Source organism: Zea mays, chromosome 4 (genome assembly GCF_902167145.1).
Source record: "Zea mays cultivar B73 chromosome 4, Zm-B73-REFERENCE-NAM-5.0, whole genome shotgun sequence".
Lineage (NCBI taxonomy): Eukaryota > Viridiplantae > Streptophyta > Magnoliopsida > Poales > Poaceae > Zea > Zea mays.
This window is the reverse complement of record NC_050099.1, coordinates 140,590,634-140,612,111: the sequence shown is the minus strand read 5'-3', so window position 1 is coordinate 140,612,111 and position 21,478 is coordinate 140,590,634. Positions and strand designations below refer to the sequence as shown.

Sequence of the window (21,478 nt, the reverse complement as noted above, 5' to 3'; positions counted from 1 at the left end):
AGAGGCCTCGGGTAGGATTGCAAAGTGGGCGGTGGAGATCATGGGCGAGACAATCTCGTTCGCCCCTCGGAAGGCCATCAAGTCCCAAGTCTTGGCAGACTTTGTGGCTGAATGGGTCGACACCCAGCTTCCAGCAGCTTCGATCCAACCGAAACTCTGGACCATGTTTTTCGACGGGTCGTTGATGCAAACAGGAGCGGGCGCGGGCCTGCTCTTCATCTCACCCCTCGGGAAGCACCTCCGATACGTGTTGCGCCTCCATTTCCCAGCGTCCAACAACGTGGCCGAGTACGAGGCTCTGGTTAACCGGTTGCGCATCGCCATCGAGCTAGGGGTCCGACGCCTCGACGCTTGTGGCGACTCGCAGCTTGTCATCGACCAAGTCTTGAAGAACTCCCATTGTCGCGACCCGAAGATGGAAGCCTACTGCGATGAGCTTCGGCGCCTAGAGGATAAGTTCTTCGGGCTCGAACTCAACCACATCACCCGACGATACAAGGAGACTGCGGATGAGCTGGCTAAGATAGCCTCGGGGCGAACAACGGTTCCCCCGGACGTCTTCTCCCGAGACCTACATCAACCCTTAGTCAAGACCGACGACACGCCCAAGCCCGAGAAGGTCTCGGCCCTGCCTGAGGCACCCTCGGCCCCCGAGGGTGAGGCATTGCGCGTCGAGGAAGAGCGGAATGGGGTCACACCTAATCGAAACTGGCAGACCCCGTACCTGCAATATCTCCACCGAGGAGAGCTACCCCTTGACAGAGCCGAAGCTCGGCGACTGGCGCGGCGTGCCAAGTCGTTCGTCTTGCTGGGTGACGGGAAGGAGCTCTACCACCGCAGCCCCTCAGGCATCCTCCAGCCATGCATATCCATCGCTGAAGGTAAGGAACTATTACAAGAAATACACTCGGGGGCCTGCGGTCATCACGCAGCGCCTCGAGCCCTTGTTGGAAATGCCTTCCGACAAGGTTTCTACTGGCCAACCGCGGTGGCCGACGCCACAAGGATTGTACGCACCTGTCAAGGGTGTCAATTCTACGCAAAGCAGACCCACCTGCCCGCTCAGGCTCTGCAAACGATACTGATACCCATCACCTGGTCGTTTGCTGTGTGGGGTCTGGACCTCGTCGATCCCTTGCAGAAGGCACCCGGGGGCTACACGCACCTGCTGGTCGCTATCGACAAATTCTCCAAGTGGATTGAGGTCTGACCCCTAAACAGCATTAGGTCCGAACAGGCGGTGGCGTTCTTCACCAACATCATCCATCGCTTCAGGGTCCCGAACTCCATCATCACCGACAACGGCACCCAGTTCACCGGCAGAAAGTTCCAGGACTTCTGCGAGGATCACCACATCTGGGTGGACTGGGCCGCCGTAACTCACCCCATGACGAATGGGCAAGTAGAGCGTGCCAACGACATGATTCTGCAAGGACTCAAGCCACGGATCTACAACGACCTCAACAAATTCGGTAGGCGATGGATGAAGGAACTCCCCTCGGTGGTCTGGAGTCTGAGAACGACGCCAAGCCGAGCCACGGGCTTCACGCCATTTTTTATAGTCTATGGGGCCGAAGCTATCTTGCCCACGGACTTGGAATACGGATCCCCGAGGACGAGGGTGTACGACGACCAAAGCAACCAGTCCAACCGAGAAGACTCACTGGACCAGCTGGAAGAGGCTCAAGACATGGCCTTACTACACTCGGCGCGGTATCAGCAGTCCCTGCGACGCTACCACGCCCGAGGGGTTGTCCCGAGCCCTCCAGGTGGGCGACTTGGTGCTTCGGCTACGACAAGACGCCCAAGGGCGTCACAAGCTCATCCCTCGCTGGGAAGGGCCATTCATCATCGCTAAGATTTTGAAGCCCGGAACATACAAGCTGGTCAACAGTCAAGGCGAGGTTTACAGCAATGCTTCGAACATCCGACAGCTACGTCGCTTCTACCCTTAAGATGTTTTCAAGTCGTTCATACACCTCGTTTACATACGCCAACAAAGTCTAACCATCAAGGAAGGGTCAGCCTTGCCTCGGCAAAGCCCGACCCTCCCTCGGGGGCTAGAAGGGGGGCACCCCCTCTGCGTCAAAATTTTCCTCGGAAAAAGTCTTTCTGCCAGAACATCTTTCGTGCTTTTCGACTACTTCGAAAGTGGGATCCTAAAAACGACGGAGTACACGTAAGCAGGCAAGGCCGACCGAGCCGAGGGACTCCTATGCCTCCGGGATACGGATACCTCACTCATCACCTTCTGCGATAAGTAACTCACGCTCGGATAAGCGATTCCGCTGACCGAACAAGTCTTAACGCTCGAAAACTTTTCTGCCGAAACAATTTTTCGTGTCTTCTCGACTATATCGATAACAGAATCCGACGGACGAGTAAGAGTACACGTAAGCGGCAAGGCCGACCGAGCCGAGGGACTCCTACGCCTCCGGGATACGGATACCTCACTCATCACCTTCCGTGAAAAGTAACTCTCGCTCAGACAAACAATTCTGTTACCGACAAATAAGTCCTGATACTCGAAACAAGGGGAAAAGAAACGCAGATCTACAACACGACGACGATATGTTTGGGCCTTGGCGGCCACCAAAAAACATACACACACTACAAATAAACTGTTCCTGCAGGATCGGACATCAGCAGGGGGAGCGGCAGCACCCTCGGCATCGACTCCACCTTCGGCGGAGTCCGACCCAGCCTCGGACGGCGACGCGATCGAAGGGTCTACACCTCGAAGGAACCTGCCAGCACCACGCCTGGGCCATCATCATCGGGGTCTCCTCCAGGAACACGGCCCGAGCAGACGGCTCGACCGGCCACTCCGTAGCCTCAGCCAGCTGTCCCCCGAGGACATCAGCCCAGCTCGTGGCCTCGGCAACCCGACTCCAGCGTCGGTCCCGCTAGTGGATGGCCCGGCCAGGCTCCGGCCAACGAAGCTTCTTTTCGAGCCAACTCTGCCTCTGTCCGTGCTGGCACCGCTACCTCCGGCTCCGGCTCATCGCAGAGCGGCCGAGGGTTTCTTTAACTAAGCAAGAGAAGCCTCGGGCGGCAAGGCCAACCGAGCCGAGGGACTCCTACGCCTCCGGGATACGGATACCTCACTCGTCACCTTCCGCACGAGGCAACTCACACTTGGTTAAGCGGTTCAGCTAGCCGACGGGCGAGTCCTAATGCTCGAAATGAGGAAGAAACACGGCTTTACGCCAAAATACATACATGTTCAGGCCCCGACAGCCACGATGAACAGACACCGGCATTCAAGGTGCCATTACAAACGGAACTCCGGTTCCACTCCCGTAGGTACGAACAACCCCCCATATTGGAGGGCCTGCGGGGCGACAAAACCCCAGGTGGCTCGCCGCCGCCCGCTCCGGCAGCAGCGACGACGACCTCCACTCCGGGTGGCCAAACAGCAGCAGCGATGACCTCAGGGCACACGCTGTTGCGATAAGGTCCTCGCCTGCATCCCCACTCGAGGGGCAAGGACAAGCTATCAAAGCCAAAGAGCCAGAGGCCCGGAGCGCGGATGGTGGCGGCAATCTCGTCGGCGACGAGGACTTCTTCAGCTGCCACCACCTCGGCACCAACGACGGCAGTCGCCTGCCCACCGGCAGATCCCCACTCGGGTCCTCCCGGACGGGCGAACACCGACCTCCGCGCAGGGGCGTCGTACCGGAGCAAAGGCGGGACAGCCCAAGAACACGAACACCGCCCTAGCAGCACGCAACATCTTGGGTGGTCCCCCGATGCACGCGGCGCGACAGCCGCCCGTATGTCGAGCAGATAGCCGCGCTACGCCCAGCGGTGGAAGGTGGCACCGGAAGCTGCGCCAGAGCCAGCTGAGCCAGCGAACCGGGCACGCGGGAGCTGACGACGCTTGCGGCCGCTCGGCCCCGCGTTGTCGAAGTCCGCCCCTTCCGCTAAGCCAGTGAGCACCCTCTCCCCTGAGTGCTGAGGGAGAAGGTGACCCACGAACCCGCGTGGGAGGTAGAGCTCCGGCTCAGCCTGGCCTCCGCCCCAGCAAGGATGATGAAGATCCTTGAAGCTGAAGGCGGGGCAGAGGCCGCAGCCCGGCTTGCTTCTCCCCACCATCGAACTGGTGGTCACCGTCTTGGGTGACCACCGGCGAGGGGATGCAGCCAGGCTGCCTGATGAAAATCCTTGAAGCCAAGCGATGGCTGAAAGGTACCAACTTCCGCGAAGTTGCGTTCCTCCAACGACGATAAGACGAAAGCGACGCGGGCGCTCCCCATCCGGGGGCTCGGAAGGTGGAAGGACGCGATGCATGAGGAGAGTGTGAAGACATGGTTGCCATCCAAGGGGGTCGCCCTCCTTTTAAAGGCGACTCTCCCCACTTGCGTCCTCAGCCGTCGCGAACTGAGTCTTCACCGACACGCTCCAAGGTCTTCCCCCTACGACACGGGGGCTGGGTCCCACGCGTCATGCAAGCTGGCCCAGGGTAGAAGAAGCCAAACCGCCGCGTGCGGAACGCGTAACTGCCCAACGGTTACAAGCACTCCTCCACTTTCGCCCAGACCGGTGGGTGAAAGGGCGGACCGCCATGTAGGCGGCATGCAACCGCACCAAGGGGGCGCACCCTTTCGACTCCGACGCATCCGGCATGGGGGCCTAGGCCCACACGTCATGTAACCGGCGTGTCGGTTACTACGTGCGGGACACTGCACCGCCACTTGCGCCAGTATCGCGCCTTCTCGACTGCGGAACCAGTGCCGCGACTCGAGGCAACCCTGCGCATGGCCCAACAGTGCCAACCGAGCACATCGATCACGGGTCAGTCAGCCACGGGAGAAGGCGCGATGGTCGATATGGCCAAAAGTGGGCCAGCAGTAATGGCGGCGGCAGGCGGGCGGAAGCAGCGGTCAAGTCGTCTGCAGGCACACGTCCCCTCCGGGGACAGCGAGAGAGCCCTCTCCCACGGCGTGAAGGCGACACGCCCGTGTTCCGTTCCTCGAACGGCTCGCGCACGCACAACAGCTGCCCCACGAACCACTCGTCCCGTCGCATTAACTCTGCAGCAGGACAGGCGGCACCTTTGGCAGGCGAAGCAGGCGACGCTTCACCTCTGCCATAATGACCGCGTCAAAAAAGGTGCGCCACACCATTCGATTTCATATCCTTTTCCTCTTCCTCTTTCTCTCTCTTGCTACAGGGACCGGGAAAGGGGATACTCCGAAAGGGATCCTTCTCCACGAAGGAAGCGGGCCCCGAGCCCTCCTACTGATCAGAGGTTTGAAGGCTGGCCCCTCAGAAGGGTTCAACAGCCGCCTCAGAGCACTCGGGCTCCGCGCCCACTACTGGTCAGAGGTTCGAAGGCTGGCCCCTCGGAAGGGTTCGACAGCCGCCTCAGGCCCCTTGGGCTCCGCGCCCACTACTCGTCAGAGGTTCGAAGGCTGGCCCCTCGGAAGGGTTCGACAGCCGCCTCAGGAAACTCGGGCTCCGCGCCCACTACTGATCAGGGGTCCGTAGGCTGGCCCCCGAAGGGTTCGACAGCCGCCTCAGAGCACGTAGAGCGAGGGATGACTCTGGGTACGTCTGATACATGGCCGAGGCTTGGGCTACGCTCTCGAGGTACCCTAGGACATTTCCGAGACCGGCAGGAGCGATTCTGTAACGGAATCCCATCAGAGGGAGGCATCGAGCCCTCGGACCCTATCAAACGGGACCGAGTCCGGCAAATCACCTGTAGGTACTTTTGGAGCGCGCCTCTGGGCCACTAGCCGACCCTTATCGAACGGGGCACGGGCATCCACTCGGATCACCCGTTAGCAACTCACTGGAGACACCATGTTCGGCGCCCTCCGAGGGCAACATGGCGCTTTCCCCCCTCGTTACGGAAAGGCGACGCAGGGGCGTATGAAAAAAGCCGAGTCAGTCCTTGACCATCCTCTGTCTCTGTGCGGAGGCTCGGGGGCTGCTCTCGCAAACCCGGCTCCGGCCAAACCGTTGACAGCGTCAACATACCAGCCCGAGAACTTAGAACCTGACTATGCACCCGGCCTACGGCCAGTTCGCATGAGGGAACAACCAGACCGGCCGAAGCATCACGAAACGCGCTAATACCTCGAAGGAGTCAAACCACTCCTCCGAGGCCTCGGAGGCTACACCCGGCGGGTGCGCTCACGCGCACCCACAAGAACGAAACGCAACTGAGAAAGGCTGGTCCCCTTGCAAAAAAGTGCGACAAAAGCCTCCAAGCGAGTACCAACACTCCCTTCGAGGCTCGAGGGCTACTGTCGGGGACCATAATTAGGGGTACCCCCAAGACTCCTAATCTCAGCTGGTAACCCCCATCAGCACAAAGCTGTAAAGGCCTGATGGGCGCGATTCAGATCAAGGCTCCATCCACTCAAGGGACACGATCAAGCCTCGCCCGAGCCTAGCCTCGGGCAAAGGCAGCCGACCCAGGAGGATTCACGTCTCGCCCGAGGGTCCCCTCAAGCAATGGACGCACCTTCGGCTCGCCCGAGGCCCAGGCTTCACGGAGAAGCAACCTTGGCCAGATCGCCACGCCAACCGACCGTATCACAAAAGCATTTAATGCAAGGATCGACTGACACCTTATCCTGACGCGCGCGCCTCAGTCGACAGGGCCGACGTGACTGCAGTCACTTCGCCGCTCCACTGACCGACCTGACAGGAAAACAGCGTTGTCTGCCCTGCTCCGACTGCTGTGCCACTCGACAGAGCGAGGCTGACAGCAGCTAAGTCCAGCCTCGGGCGCCATAGGAAGCTCCGCCTCGCCCGACCCCAGGGCTCGGACTCAACCTCGACCTCGGACAACGGACTCCGCCTCGCCCGACCCCAAGGCTCAGACTCAACCTCGACCTCGGAAGGCGGTCTCCGCCTCGCCCGACCCCAGGGCTCGGACTCAACCTCGACCTCGGAAGGCGGTCTCCGCCTCGCCCGACCCCAAGGCTCGAACTCAACCTCGACCTCGGACGACGGACTCCGCCTCGCCCGACCCCAGGGCTCGGACTCAATCTCGACCTCGGAAGGCGGTCTCCGCCTTGCCCGACCCCAGGGCTCGGATTCAACCTCGACCTCGGAAGGCGGTCTCCGCCTCGCCCGACCCTAGGGCTCGGACTCAACCTCGACCTCGGAAGGTAGTCTCTGCCTCGCCCGACCCCAGGGCTCGGACTCAACCTCGACCTCGGAAGGCGGTCTCCGCCTCGCCCGACCCCAGGGCTCGGACTCGACCTGGACCTCGGACAACGATCTCCGCCTCGCCCGACCCCTAGGCTCGGACTCAACCTCGACCCCGGACGGCGGTCTCCGCCTCGCCCGACCCCTGGGCTCGGACTCAGCCTCGACCTCGGAGGAGCCTCCACCTCGTCCGACCTCTGGCTCAGACCGACCACATCACAGGGGGGGCCATCATTACCCTACCCCTAGCTAGCTCAGGCTATGGGGAACAAGACCGGCGTCCCATCCGGCTCGCCCCGATAAACAAGTAATGATGGCACCCCGCATGCTCCATGACGACGGTGGCTCTTAGCCCGTTACGGAAGCAAGGAGACGTCAGCAAGAATCCGACAGCCCCGACAGCTGTACTTCCACGGGACCCAAGCGCTCCTCCGACGGCCACGACATCACATGAACAGGGCGCCAAAACCTCTCCGACAGCCACGACGGCACGTACATAGGGCTCTGGCTCCCCTTTGCTAGACACGTTAGCACATTGCTACACCCCCCATTGTACACCTGGGCCCTCTCCTTACGCCTATAAAAGGAAGGTCCAGGGCTCTCGTACGAGGAGGTTGGCCGCGCGGGAGAACGGGCCGACACACAAGGCTCTCTCTCTCTCTCTCTCTCTCCCACACGAACGCTTGTAACCCCCTACTGCAAGCGCATCTGCCCTGGGCGTAGGACAACACGAAGGCCACAGTTTCCCCTTACTGTTTCTCCCCCCTTTGTGTTCCGTCTCGCGCCGACCCATCTGGGCTGGGACACGCCGCGACAATTTACTCGTCGGTCCAGGGACCTCCCGGGGTCGAAACGCTGACATAAGTAATCTGGCATCAATTAACTTCTGAAATTTGGAAAGCTATGATTCAAACACACACACACACACACACACACACACACACACATATATATATATATATATATATATATATATCAATGGGAACCTTCTTTTGCAACGAAGGAAGGCAAGGTGTTCTAGTATATGCTTTACTGGTATGTCTTGAAGGACGAATTAAAATGGGAACCTTTGTGGATGCCTCCAATCGAAAAGCTACTACCAGGACATAGATGGCGGCTACCGCAAGCTCGCACGTCCATGCCGACGACATGGACAGCTGCTCCCCATCATCGGTGAGTGGCAAGAGGCTTTTGGACATGATTCTAGCAAGTTCGAGAGGACAAAACTTACATCTAGCTCCAATTAATCCACTGAATACTTGGCTAAGTTGCATGAGCTAACCCTCGAGAGGGCTACCATGATCAAGGAGCGCACCGAGGAAATTCGAGCCATGAACTTAGAAGAAATGGAACCTGAACGTCAACCTTACTACGAGAGGAAGAAGAAAGAGCTTCTTGAGTACCTCACGAGCCTAATGACCAGCAGTTCTTGAGTACATCACGAGCTCGAGCTCGGGGACGGCGGTGCTCGGCGCTCAGGCTCGGGGACGGGGACGGCGGCGCTTGGGCTCAGGGACGGCGGCGCACTTGGCGCTCGGGCTCGAGGGCGGCGGCGCTCGGGCTCGGGGACGGGGACGGCGGCAGCCTGGCGGCGCAACTGTGTCAGCTCGGGCGGGACGAGTTAGGGTTCCTGCCGGAACCAACAAGCCTTTTATATTGTAAACAATCACAGACGGATTTTTAGAAAAACCGCTTGTGATATATAACATCACAGGCGCTTTTTTATTCCGACCGCCTGTGATAGATTAACTTCACAGGCGGTCGGAATAAAAAAGCTCCTGTGATGTTATATATCACAAGCGGTTTTTCTAAAAATCCGCCTGCGATGTGTGTACAGTATAAAAGGACTAGCCCACGGGTTCCAGAATCCTATCTCCCAGAACAGTCACAGCATTGTAGCGGCGGCGGGTATTTTTTGAGATCTACAGGGAGAAGGTTTTGTTTTTGAGTTTATTGATTGATTTCAATAGTTTATGCATATATATGATCTCCATTTGTTTTCTTTCTCATTTTGATGTGATTTTTTGCCTCAATTTTGTAATATAGTTTATGCGTTGGCATGCTGAAAATCGCAACCAGAATAACAAACAGATTTGACACCCTGCTGATGCATCACAATGGAAAATTTTGATCTTATGTATCCTGAGTTTGCCAAAGAAACCAGAAATGTAAGATTTGCTTTGGGTAGAGACGGAATGAATCCATTTAGTGAAAAAAGAAGTGTACATAGCACCTGGCCCGTGACTTTAACGATGTACAACCTTCCATCATGGATGTGTCACAAAAGAAAGTACATTATGTTGACTATTCTTATTCAAGGTCCGAAATCAGCTGGTGTTGATATCGATGTGTTCCTAGAACCTCTTATGGAAGATATGACAAAGCTCTGGAATGAAGGAGTTAGAATATGGGATGAGTATTGCCATGAGTATTTCAACTTAAGAGCAATTATATTTGTTACCATCCATAATTCTCCCGGTGGCGCCACACTATCAGGGCAAAAGACTAAAGGAAAGAATGGTTGTGTAGTGTGTGTCGATGGAACTGCTTTCATGTACCTTAAATCATCCAAGAAGTTGGTGTTCATGGGACACAGACGGTTCTTGATGAAGCAACATAAGTACCGAAAGATGAAAGAGGAATTTAACAATGAACTGGAAAGTGAAGGTGCACCAAAGCCTTATAGTGGGAAACTTGTTTTTGAAATTGTAAAGAACATTCATGTTGTATTCGGAAAGGGAAAAAACAAAGGGAAAAGAGAACTGACCCTTCAACTTACACAACTTTCAAGAAGCAATCATTTTTTCAAGTACCTCCCATACTGGAAGGATATGGAAATTTGCCACAGCATTGATTTGATGCATGTAACAAAGAATGTTTTTGACAGCATCATTGGAACCTTGCTGGGCATGCCGAGTAAGACAAAGGACAGACTTAAATCACGCAATGATCTAGTAGATCTTCAAATCAGACCAGAACTTCATCCAGTGGATAGTGGCAAAGGGAAGCCTTACCTCCCCCCAGCTAGCTACAACTTGTCAGTTGAGAAGAGAACAAAGATTTGCAAATGTTTGCGTGGGGTCAAAGTGCCCACAGGTTTCTCATCCAATATCAGCAAACTAGTCAGGATGAAGGACTTGTCTCTATTTGGCTATAACTCTCATGACTGCCATGTGATGATGACGGTGTTCCTCCCAATTGCGGTAAGAGCCCTCGAAACAGAGCATGTCAAAGTTGCCATCACACGCTTGTGTTACTTTTTCAATGCGGTTTCACAAAAAGTAATAGCTTTAGAAGACTTGGACTATCTAAAGGCATACATCATCGAGACTATGTGCAAGCTTGAAATGTGTTTTCCTCCATCATTTTTTGATATGCAAGTACACCTAATCATACATCTCGTGGATCAGATAAAAATATTAGGGCCACTATATTTACATCATATGTTTTAGTTGGAGCGATACATGGGAGTATTAAAAGGTTATGTGCGAAATCGCGCTCACCCAGAGGGTTCAATCATGGAGGGATACACTACAGAAGAAGTGATTGAGAGCTGTATAGATTACATCAGTGACGGAACAATGATAGGTGTGCCTGTACCTAAACATGAGGGTAAACTATGTGGGAGAGGGAGAATGGCAGGAAAACTTTTCGCGTTGAGGATTACAAGCTAGTACATTGTGCTCATGGTAGTGTACTACAACATCTCACGATAGTCGAGCCTTACATAGAGGAACACCTGGATGAGCTTCGTAAAGAAAATCAGAACCGCACAGAGGACTGGATCATGAGGGAGCACAAACATCGTTTCAGCGAATGGTTAATGGACAAAAACATCTCATTCGGAGACTCTTTGGAAGAGAAAACAATGAAGAATTTGGCTTCTGGTCCATCGTGTTTTGTGACATCATGGCAAGCATATGACATCAATGGGTATACATTCTACACTAAATCAAAAGACATGAAAAGTGTTGCACAAAATAGCAGTGTTTGTATCGATGCTTTTGACCTACATGGACAGAAGACCACATAATTTGGATTCATAGAGGAAATATGAGAACTTAATTATGGCCCAAGCATGAAAATACCCTTATTTAAGTGCCAATGGGTACAACATCCCGTGGGGGTGATAGTGGATAACTACAGACTCACACTGGTAGACTTAAAAAAGTAGGATATAAAGATGACCCGTGGGTTCTCGCCGAATGTGTTGCACAAGTGTTCTATGTACTCGATCCAGCAGATGAGAAGATGCATATAGTTATTTCTAGAAAGCAAAAATTGTTGGAGTTGAGAATGTGGGAGACGAAGATGAGGAATACAATAAGTATGAAGAGATGTTCGTCTTTAACGGTCCAGAGAGAATCAAGCGTGTGGAAAAGAAAATTGATAAGAACTTAAAGCCATACATGCGGAAAAATGGTAGTTCATGAAAAATTGTATGAATTAAATTGTATTTGTTATCATGTATGATCGACTATGCATTGTGGTTGCCAATTAATTTAAAATCTCTCTAGTTATCTATGTGTGCTATTAAAATTCATTTAAATTGTATTTGCATATTTCTGTTAAAAATTTAATATTAATTCATTTAAATTGTATTTGCATATTTCTGTTAAAAATTAAAATATTAATTCATTTAAATTGTATTTTTATATTTCTGTTAAAAATTAAAATATTAATATGGTAATCAAATCACAATCACAGGTGGTTTTTCATTAAGGTCTGTTTGTGAAAAGAATAGAGCACCACAGGCGGTCCTAAAAAACCGCTTGTGATACTAATACATCACAGGCGGTTCGAATAGGCTGCGACATCCTAGACGGTTTTCTAACCGAACCGCCTGTGATGTAAAAAGTCTACCGCTTGTATAGAGCCAAATTGTACTAGTGTGAGCTTGCTCTCTTCACGACGTTGGTATCTTGGAGACTTTCAGCGACAAAGCCCCCCCCCCCCCCCCCCCCCCCCACCCCCCACCACACACACAAACACACATGTGACTTCTCTTCTAATCCTATGAGACGTACCAAATGACATTTTGATAGAGTGTTTTTTGTTAAAATGGTTTATTCAGCTTTGGCTTTTAATGTTTTTGCGAAAACCCCCCACCGACCAAATGCATCAAGATCCCTTTCCATCGATTGTTATCTTCTGCTACATCGAAGGGGATAATATCCACCATAGCACCTGGACATGATGGGCGGCCATGGTTAGTTCTCGCCCTGGCCAATCGACGACCTTTCTTCTTTCTTTCATGATTGATGCCATGCAACTGCACAGTCTCGCGCAGAACGCACCAACGAACCACGCGTCAGGCCACCGTCGCGAGCGCTCCTGCCATCATCGGACTTCGTACATGTGGGTGCGCGAGCTTCGCTCCGCCGCCGCGCAGACGCGGGCTCGGCCACCGTCGTGGGCGTGTGCAAGCCCCGAGCCACGGATGTGCGTTCACGAGTATCTTCTCCCCTCCATGGGCGAGCGTCTTCTCCCTCCATGGGATATCTTGTTCCTTGTTCAAGAAAATTTAACTGGATAGGGTTTATTTTAGAAAACAGGTTAGAAGCCTTTTTGCTAAATGATTTTTAGAAATGACTTTGACTCATTCAAAACAGCTACTTGCGCGAAGAAACTAGAGCCAAAACTATTTAAAGAAAAACTAAAGCCCTAGTGTAATGCCCAAAAATTGATATAAAAAATAATGGGATAAAAAAAATAAATATACTACTATGCTAGAATTTTAAGGATTTCTTGATCTTCTTCCCTTTGTGCATAATCAACTAAAGGAATTAAAGTAGTCAAATGGCAAATAAATAAATACGTGAATGTGCATTCTATGCTAGGGTTTGATTATGCATTGAATTTGAATTCTGAAATTCAAAACTGAATCTAAAATTCAGTATAAATTTTGAAAAGTACAATAGAAATCAAAATTAGAAAAAAAAAACAAGAGAAAGCTTACCTTACGTGTGCCATGCAGCTCGACCCAGCGTTTCCATGGACCACTCGCCCATTTCCTCCACGTAAATTTCCCACGAACGAGTGACCCGTGAGTGTTTTTTTTATTTCTTTTATTCCTTTGCCGGACTATGTGCCACTATGAGGTCAGCGATGACATCAACCAATAATTAACCACGCGAACGTATGAAACCGTCGTAAGTCTCTGGCTGGTGGACCCCATTGACCAGCTCTGGGTCCGCGCGCGCATGAATCGGATGCGGAGATCGACGTATGGGACCCACTAGTCAGGTCTGTCTTCTCCCCTCTATCTTTTCTCCGTCTCAGCTGCCAGACTCTCGCCCACAGTTAGAACCGCCCGAAAATCTCGCCTGCCGTTGCGTGGTCGACCCCACCTCCTTGCGGCTTTATAGCCGAGTCTCTCCCATGACTCTCCCCTCTCCTATCTTTTGTGGGCGCCGTGTCTTCACCACTTCTCCCTCTCGTCGTATGCTACCGCCGGTGATCTCTTCTGTGGCGACGTACTGGTCTCTGCGCGTTGCCGTGGGAGTGCGCCGGGACCTTGGGTGGCCGCCCGAGTCCTCGGGACGAATCAAGCGCCTCTGGTGCTCGCGACAGTTCTTGTCGGTCGACGGGGAGGGAGCCGTGTCGCGCATCGTCGCAGACCGCAACGCGTCCATCGGCATTGTTGGTGAGAACTCTTCGCCCCAGTTCATTTTTGCTTCCGCATAGAATAGAGTTTGGCCGATGAGAGCTTCGGGCGCGGGGAGATGGGATTCGGGTCCCTGGCAATGGCGCCGCCGTGCTCCTGTTCCGCACCGCCGCTGCTTGGCCGTCTGGAGGTAGAAGGAGCACATGGGCCGTAGGATGCAAAAGGAACGGTGTAGATTAGATCAATGCGTACCCCTTCGTTGAGACGGATCCCTGCCGTTAGATCATAAACGGACGGGCGTGTAATGATCCTAGTATTTAAAATCTGCGCCGTAGATCCACGATCCAACGACTAATAATGTGGGCGGGTTCATGGGTGTCTCGGTCTAATCTGGACCGACGATCTTGGATCGGACGGCTCGCGGGTGCCGATACCCCTTCGCGATGGCCAATTCACTAAAGAGTCCCACTGTTTATCTTGAAACAACCCGCCGTCCGTTGTGGGATTCTCTGAGTCTTAGGAATATTTGCGCCGTAGCCCCTGCGTTTTCCAGAAAATGAGGCCCCGTCCAGAAAATTAATAAAATCAGGAAAATAGGTTAGAAAATGGTTTTTAGTACAAATTTAATTGCAGAAACTTGTTTAAATTGTAGAAAATCCATATGAACTCCAAATTGACTCATTCCAGTTGCAATAATTTTTTATTAATATTGTCTATCAACCAGTAACATTGTTTATCCATGAATCTTGAATTACAATTATTCATTCGGACTAATCTATTCTAAGCACTAAATAACTTTGGAAATTCATAACTTAATAACCGTAGCTCCGAATTTAGTGGTTCTTGTTTCTACGATCTCGTTACGCAGCGTAGAATATTATTATGCAGTTTATGATTATGTTTGGTGTAATGTTAATTTCGCCTATACACTGTTTGTTTGTAATGCTACGACTAGCGTGAGGACACGAGCCACCTGAAGATCATCCTGGTACCTGGAATCCCAAGTCCCAGGCAAGTTGTGCCCTTGATCACTTCTTTACCCATTCATGTTCTTATTAATCATAATGATCTGCATAGGTTAATTTTGCTGGGACCCAATAGGTTACCCTAGATTTGACTATCTTTATACCTTGTTTCACCACTGGTTTTACTACTAATTTTTTGGGTAGTACATGCTATTGCTTTATGTGGATTTGGGTATAAAGATATTTATGACTCATGATTACACTTTCTATTATCTGTTCATTATTTTATGTTCATGATAAGATCATTATGTTAATGGGAACATGGAGAACCACCCGGGAAAACAGTGCTGCCACAAGGGTTTAATGGGACGCCCTTGGCCGATTAATTAGGAAAGCTAGTGGAAGACTACCTTACCCGAAAGGGGCAAGGGCAGTAGGGGAGTGGTCAGTGTAGGGAGGCCCTCGGGAGGATTTTGCTGCGATGGCGGTCCTATAAGGGATTCCTGCATTGGAGCTTCCTATAAACTGTAGCGGGTTTTCTGAAGCTAGTGGAACTTTGTAAAGGCCTCGTAGTGTTACCCTGCCTCGCCTCCTCGGTAGAGGTGTATGGGAAGTCGCGATCCCTTGGCAGATGGGTAACATGACTTGTGGGTAAAGATGCGCAACCTCTGCAGAGTGTAAAACTGGTATACTAGCCGTGCTCACGGTCATGAGCGGCTCGGACACTCACATGATTAATCTATGGAACTTAAATTCAATTTGTCATATGCATTGCATCGCAGGTGATGTTGTTACTTCTTTTCTACTATTTAATTAGGTTGGTATTTACTTATACTTAGTAATGGCTAATAAAATTTTGACCAACTTTAAAAGTAATGCTCAGCTTCAGCCATCCTCTTTGGTAAGCCTTACACTTCACATGAGCTCCCACCTTTGGCGAGTTCATACACATTATTCCCCACAACTTGTTGAGCGATGAACGTATGTGAGCTCACTCTTGCTGTCTCACACCCCCCCACAGGTCAAGAACAGGTACCATAGGATGAGGCGCATGGATGATGCTGCGATGTGTTCGTGAGAGGTCTAGGCCGTCGTCTCCCAGTCAACTTCGGGTTGCTGGACCGTTGTCTCCATATAATGTAATTATTTATTTATTTTGTACAAAATTCCTGTTATGTAGTAAAGATGTGACATTCGATCCTGTGCCATGATTCATCATATGTGTGAGACTTGGTCCCAGCACACCTGGTGATTATGTTCGCGTCCGGGTTTTGGACCCCTAAAATCCGGGTGTGACAGAAGTGGTATCAGAGGAATGTTGACTGTAGGACGAAACCTAGATAGAAATGGACATAACCATTATCTACTTACCTTACTCTGATTCTTTCTATACTTTTCTTGATCTTGTCTCACCTTCTACTGTTCTACTCTGATTAACCTTACCCTTGCTACTATAATTCTTTTCTAAACTCTTCTTAATCTTTTCTCATCTATTCCCGCCTTACTCTGATGATTCTTACCTTTTCCTTCTAAAGATAAATGGGGATTTCACACTTTGAAATCATGTGCCTAAAGTGACCTTTAGGAATAGGAGACCTACTCTTAGGAACAAAAAAAAACTATTTTTATAGATATCTATGAACTTGAATGTTTGTCCTTATGATATTGTCTGATTTGGATCTTTGATTGAGTGTGATGAGTTGTGGAGTAATGTCCACAACTGCATCTACATATACACCTAGACATAAGGGAAAATGTTTACAAAATAGAGCAACTTAGAATATCCCCCACTAAAATATATCTAATAGATTCATCTTATCTTTAAAAGATTTTATCTTATCCTAATAGATCCATCTTATCTTAAAAATATCCTCTTATCTTAATGGATTCATCTTACCTTAAAAAGATTTTTATCTTATCCTAACCACTTTGCTTATCTCATTATGGGATAACAACTATGATTTAATCCCAATTAATTAGATCTTATCTAGACTAAACCAGTCATATAAATATATTCTAGACCTAGTATAGATTAATCTGGTCATACCTAGACCGCATTCAACCTAATCTGATCCAAATTTAATTAGGTCTTATTTAGTCAAATCTAGTTATGCTAAACTAATCTAGTTCCCATCTAATCTAAACTAACCCAAGTGACCCACTCAAACAGGTTAGTTAATACTGGCGAAATGAATTAGACCCTATCCACCTATTCTAACTTGATTCACTCTGCACTAAATTAAGAATAACCGACCAACTCGGTCTTATGCAACTACCTTAACCACAAGATAGTTGCATAACCCCTTTGTTTCAACCGACAGAGATTCTGACTTACCTACACCATATAATTCCTCCTATCTCAAAAGATTCTAACATATCCTAATAATATATATCCTACCCTGGAAGATCTATCTAATTTAAACTAGTTTAATCTAGTTATATCCAATCTAATCTAGAACCCCAAAGGAAACTCGATTATGTCATAGTACACTCATTCTATGTCAACACTCACCTAATAGTTAAAATATGAGGTACCCTTGTTTTCTATGCCACACCTGTTAATGACATGAAAATTTTAGGTGTACAAAAATATATACCAATTGGAAGTTCCACTGAGATAAAAAAAATATACTAGAATTTTATAAAGATAAAGTCAGCTTGATATGCTCAACTAAATGGTATTCATAAATAGAATCATAGAATCTAATGAGAGTCACTTAACAAGTGAGCACTAGTGAAATAAACTAGATCCTACTCCTATAAACCATGTTCTTTCCTCATGCACCTAAACCTAAATTAGTGCATTAGACTACCTCAACCATGAGCATAAGAGCTAACCTAATCAATAGTGTCATGATGAATTGTATAATCTGACTATCCTCACCTAACATCAAACAAACTTTTAACCTACATCATGTAGACTATCTCATCTTGATAAAAAAAATTTCTACCCTACCTTTGGATTCACCTTATACAACTAGATATCCCAATCCAGACATAAAACAAAGATTAAGCCCTGCTAAAGAATTTTCAGATCATAACCAGCTCCACCAAGCTACATAAACATATATAAATTACTATTATATGTAAGATCTAAATGTTACTGTAGTTAGTAGATGATATGATACTATTTTAGGAGGAATAATAAGGTCTAATTGACCCCATGTATTGCTAATAAAGTATGTATCATGCTGGGATTTTTGTTTGTGTATATGTTCTGAGACAATATGAGTATACATCCTTTTTCTTACAAATCTCGAGGACGAGATTTCTGTTAAGTGGGTAGGATTTGTAATACCCAAAAATTGATATAAAAAATAATGGGATAAAAAAAATAAATATACTACTATGCTAGAATTTTAAGGATTTCTTGATCTTCTTCCCTTTGTGCATAATCAACTAAAGGAATTAAAGTAGTCAAATGGCAAATAAATAAATACGTGAATGTGCATTCTATGCTAGGGTTTGATTATGCATTGAATTTGAATTCTGAAATTCAAAACTGAATCTAAAATTCAGTATAAATTTTGAAAAGTACAATAGAAATCAAAATTAGAAAAAAAAACAAGAGAAAGCTTACCTTACGTGTGCCATGCAGCTCGACCCAGCGTTTCCATGGACCACTCGCCCATTTCCTCCACGTAAATTTCCCACGAACGAGTGACCCGTGAGTGTTTTTTTTATTTCTTTTATTCCTTTGCCGGACTATGTGCCACTATGAGGTCAGCGATGACATCAACCAATAATTAACCACGCGAACGTATGAAACCGTTGTAAGTCTCTGGCTGGTGGACCCCATTGACCAGCTCTGGGTCCGCGCGCGCATGAATCGGATGCGGAGATCGACGTATGGGACCCACTAGTCAGGTCTGTCTTCTCCCCTCTATCTTTTCTCCGTCTCAGCTGCCAGACTCTCGCCCACAGTTAGAACCGCCCGAAAATCTCGCCTGCCGTTGCGTGGTCGACCCCACCTCCTTGCGGCTTTATAGCCGAGTCTCTCCCATGACTCTCCCCTCTCCTATCTTTTGTGGGCGCCGTGTCTTCACCACTTCTCCCTCTCGTCGTATGCTACCGCCGGTGATCTCTTCTGTGGCGACGTACTGGTCTCTGCGCGTTGCCGTGGGAGTGCGCCGGGACCTTGGGTGGCCGCCCGAGTCCTCGGGACGAATCAAGCGCCTCTGGTGCTCGCGGCAGTTCTTGTCGATCGACGGGGAGGGAGCCGTGTCGCGCATCGTCGCAGACCGCAACGCGTCCATCGGCATTGTTGGTGAGAACTCTTCGCCCCAGTTCATTTTTGCTTCCGCATAGAATAGAGTTTGGCCGATGAGAGCTTCGGGCGCGGGGAGATGGGATTCGGGTCCCTGGCAATGGCGCCGCCGTGCTCCTGTTCCGCACCGCCGCTGCTTGGCCGTCTGGAGGTAGAAGGAGCACATGGGCCGTAGGATGCAAAAGGAACGGTGTAGATTAGATCAATGCGTACCCCTTCGTTGAGACGGATCCCTGCCGTTAGATCATAAACGGACGGGCGTGTAATGATCCTAGTATTTAAAATCTGCGCCGTCGATCCACGATCCAACGACTAATAATGTGGGCGGGTTCATGGGTGTCTCGGTCTAATCTGGACCGACGATCTTGGATCGGACGGCTCGCGGGTGCCGATACCCCTTCGCGATGGCCAATTCACTAAAGAGTCCCCCTGTTTATCTTGAAACAACCCGCCGTCCGTTGTGGGATTCTCTGAGTCTTAGGAATATTTGCGCCGTAGCCCCTGCGTTTTCCAGAAAATGAGGCCCCGTCCAGAAAATTAATAAAATCAGGAAAATAGGTTAGAAAATGGTTTTTAGTACAAATTTAATTGCAGAAACTTGTTTAAATTGTAGAAAATCCATATGAACTCCAAATTGACCCATTCCAGTTGCAATAATTTTGTATTAATATTGTCTATCAACCAGTAACATTGTTTATCCATGAATCTTGAATTAAAATTATTCATTCGGACTAATCTATTCTAAGCACTAAATAACTTTGGAAATTCATAACTTAATAACCGTAGCTCCGAATTTAGTGGTTCTTGTTTCTACGATCTCGTTACGCAGCGTAGAATATTATTATGCAATTTATGATTATGTTTGGTGTAATGTTAATTTCGCCTATACACTGTTTGTTTGTAATGCTACGACTAGCGTGAGGACACGAGCCACCTGAAGATCATCCTGGTACCTGGAATCTCAAGTCCCAGGCAAGTTGTGCCCTTGATCACTTCTTTACCCATTCATGTTCTTATTAATCATAATGATCTGCATAGGTTAATTTTGCTGGGACCCAATAGGTTACCCTAGATTTGACTATCTTTATACCTTGTTTCACCACTGGTTTTACTACTAATTTTTTGGGTAGTACATGCTATTGCTTTATGTGGATTTGGGTATAAAGATATTTATGACTCATGATTACACTTTCTATTATCTGTTCATTATTTTATGTTCATGATAAGATCATTATGTTAATGGGAACATGGAGAACCACCCGAGAAAACAGTGCTACCACAAGGGTTTAATGGGACGCCCTTGGCCGATTAATTAGGAAAGCTAGTGGAAGACTACCTTACCCGAAAGGGGGGCAGTAGGGGAGTGGTCAGTGTAGGGAGGCCCTCGGGAGGATTTTGCTGCGATGGCGGTCCTGCAAGGGATTCCTGCATTGGAGCTTCCTATAAACTGTAGCGGGTTTTCTAAAGCTAGTGGAACTTTGTAAAGGCCTCGTAGTGTTACCCTGCCTCGCCTCCTCGGTAGAGGTGTATGGGAAGTCGCGATCCCTTGGCAGATGGGTAACATGACTTGTGGGTAAAGATGCGCAACCTCTGCAGAGTGTAAAACTGGTATACTAGCCGTGCTCACGGTCATGAGCGGCTCGGACACTCACATGATTAATCTATGGAACTTAAATTCAATTTGTCATATGCATTGCATCGCAGGTGATGTTGTTACTTCTGTTCTACTATTTAATTAGGTTGGTATTTACTTATACTTAGTAATGGCTAATAAAATTTTGACCAACTTTAAAAGCAATGCTCAGCTTCAGCCATCCTCTTTGGTAAGCCTTACACTTCACATGAGCTCCCACCTTTGGCGAGTTCATACACATTATTCCCCACAACTTGTTAAGCGATGAACGTATGTGAGCTCATCTTGCTGTCTCACACCCCCCCCCCCACAGGTCAAGAACAGGTACCACAGGATGAGGCGCATGGATGATGCTGCGATGTGTTCGTGAGAGGTCTAGGCCGTCGTCTCCCAGTCAACTTCGGGTTGCTGGACCGTTGTCTCCATATAATGTAATTATTTATTTATTTTGTACAAAACTCCTGTTATGTAGTAAAGATGTGACATTCGATCCTGTGCCATGATTCATCATATGTGTGAGACTTGGTCCCAGCACACCTGGTGATTATGTTCGCGCCCGGGTTTTGGACCCCTAAAATCCGGGTGTGACACCTACCAAAGGGCCCTAAGTTCCATTTAGAGCATAAATTATATATTTAACTTTAGCAACATATTTTAAGTTATATCTAGCATTGAGTCCAAAAAAATAAGAAAAAAGTCAATCTCTACTACTTATTAAGTATGTAAAGGTAGTCTGCCTCTCTCTGTTCTGCCGTTCTGCCATCTAGCTATCTCAATCGTCCGATATTGCCGTGGAGCTCCTCTCCCGTCTGATGCGCGCTCCCTCCAGTCCTCCA

The 21,478-nt window shown here is 49.2% G+C and overlaps 1 pseudogene across 1 annotated transcript; it reads left to right on the top strand.

Moving 5' to 3' along the window:
- The first annotated feature begins 18,655 nt into the window (after positions 1 to 18,655).
- On the top strand, positions 18,656 to 21,301 carry LOC100275285 (uncharacterized; annotated as a pseudogene). The gene is made up of 3 exons (NR_156713.1): positions 18,656 to 19,009; positions 19,926 to 19,981; positions 20,956 to 21,301. The product of NR_156713.1 is annotated as an uncharacterized protein (transcript).
- Positions 21,302 to 21,478: the final 177 nt, after the last annotated feature.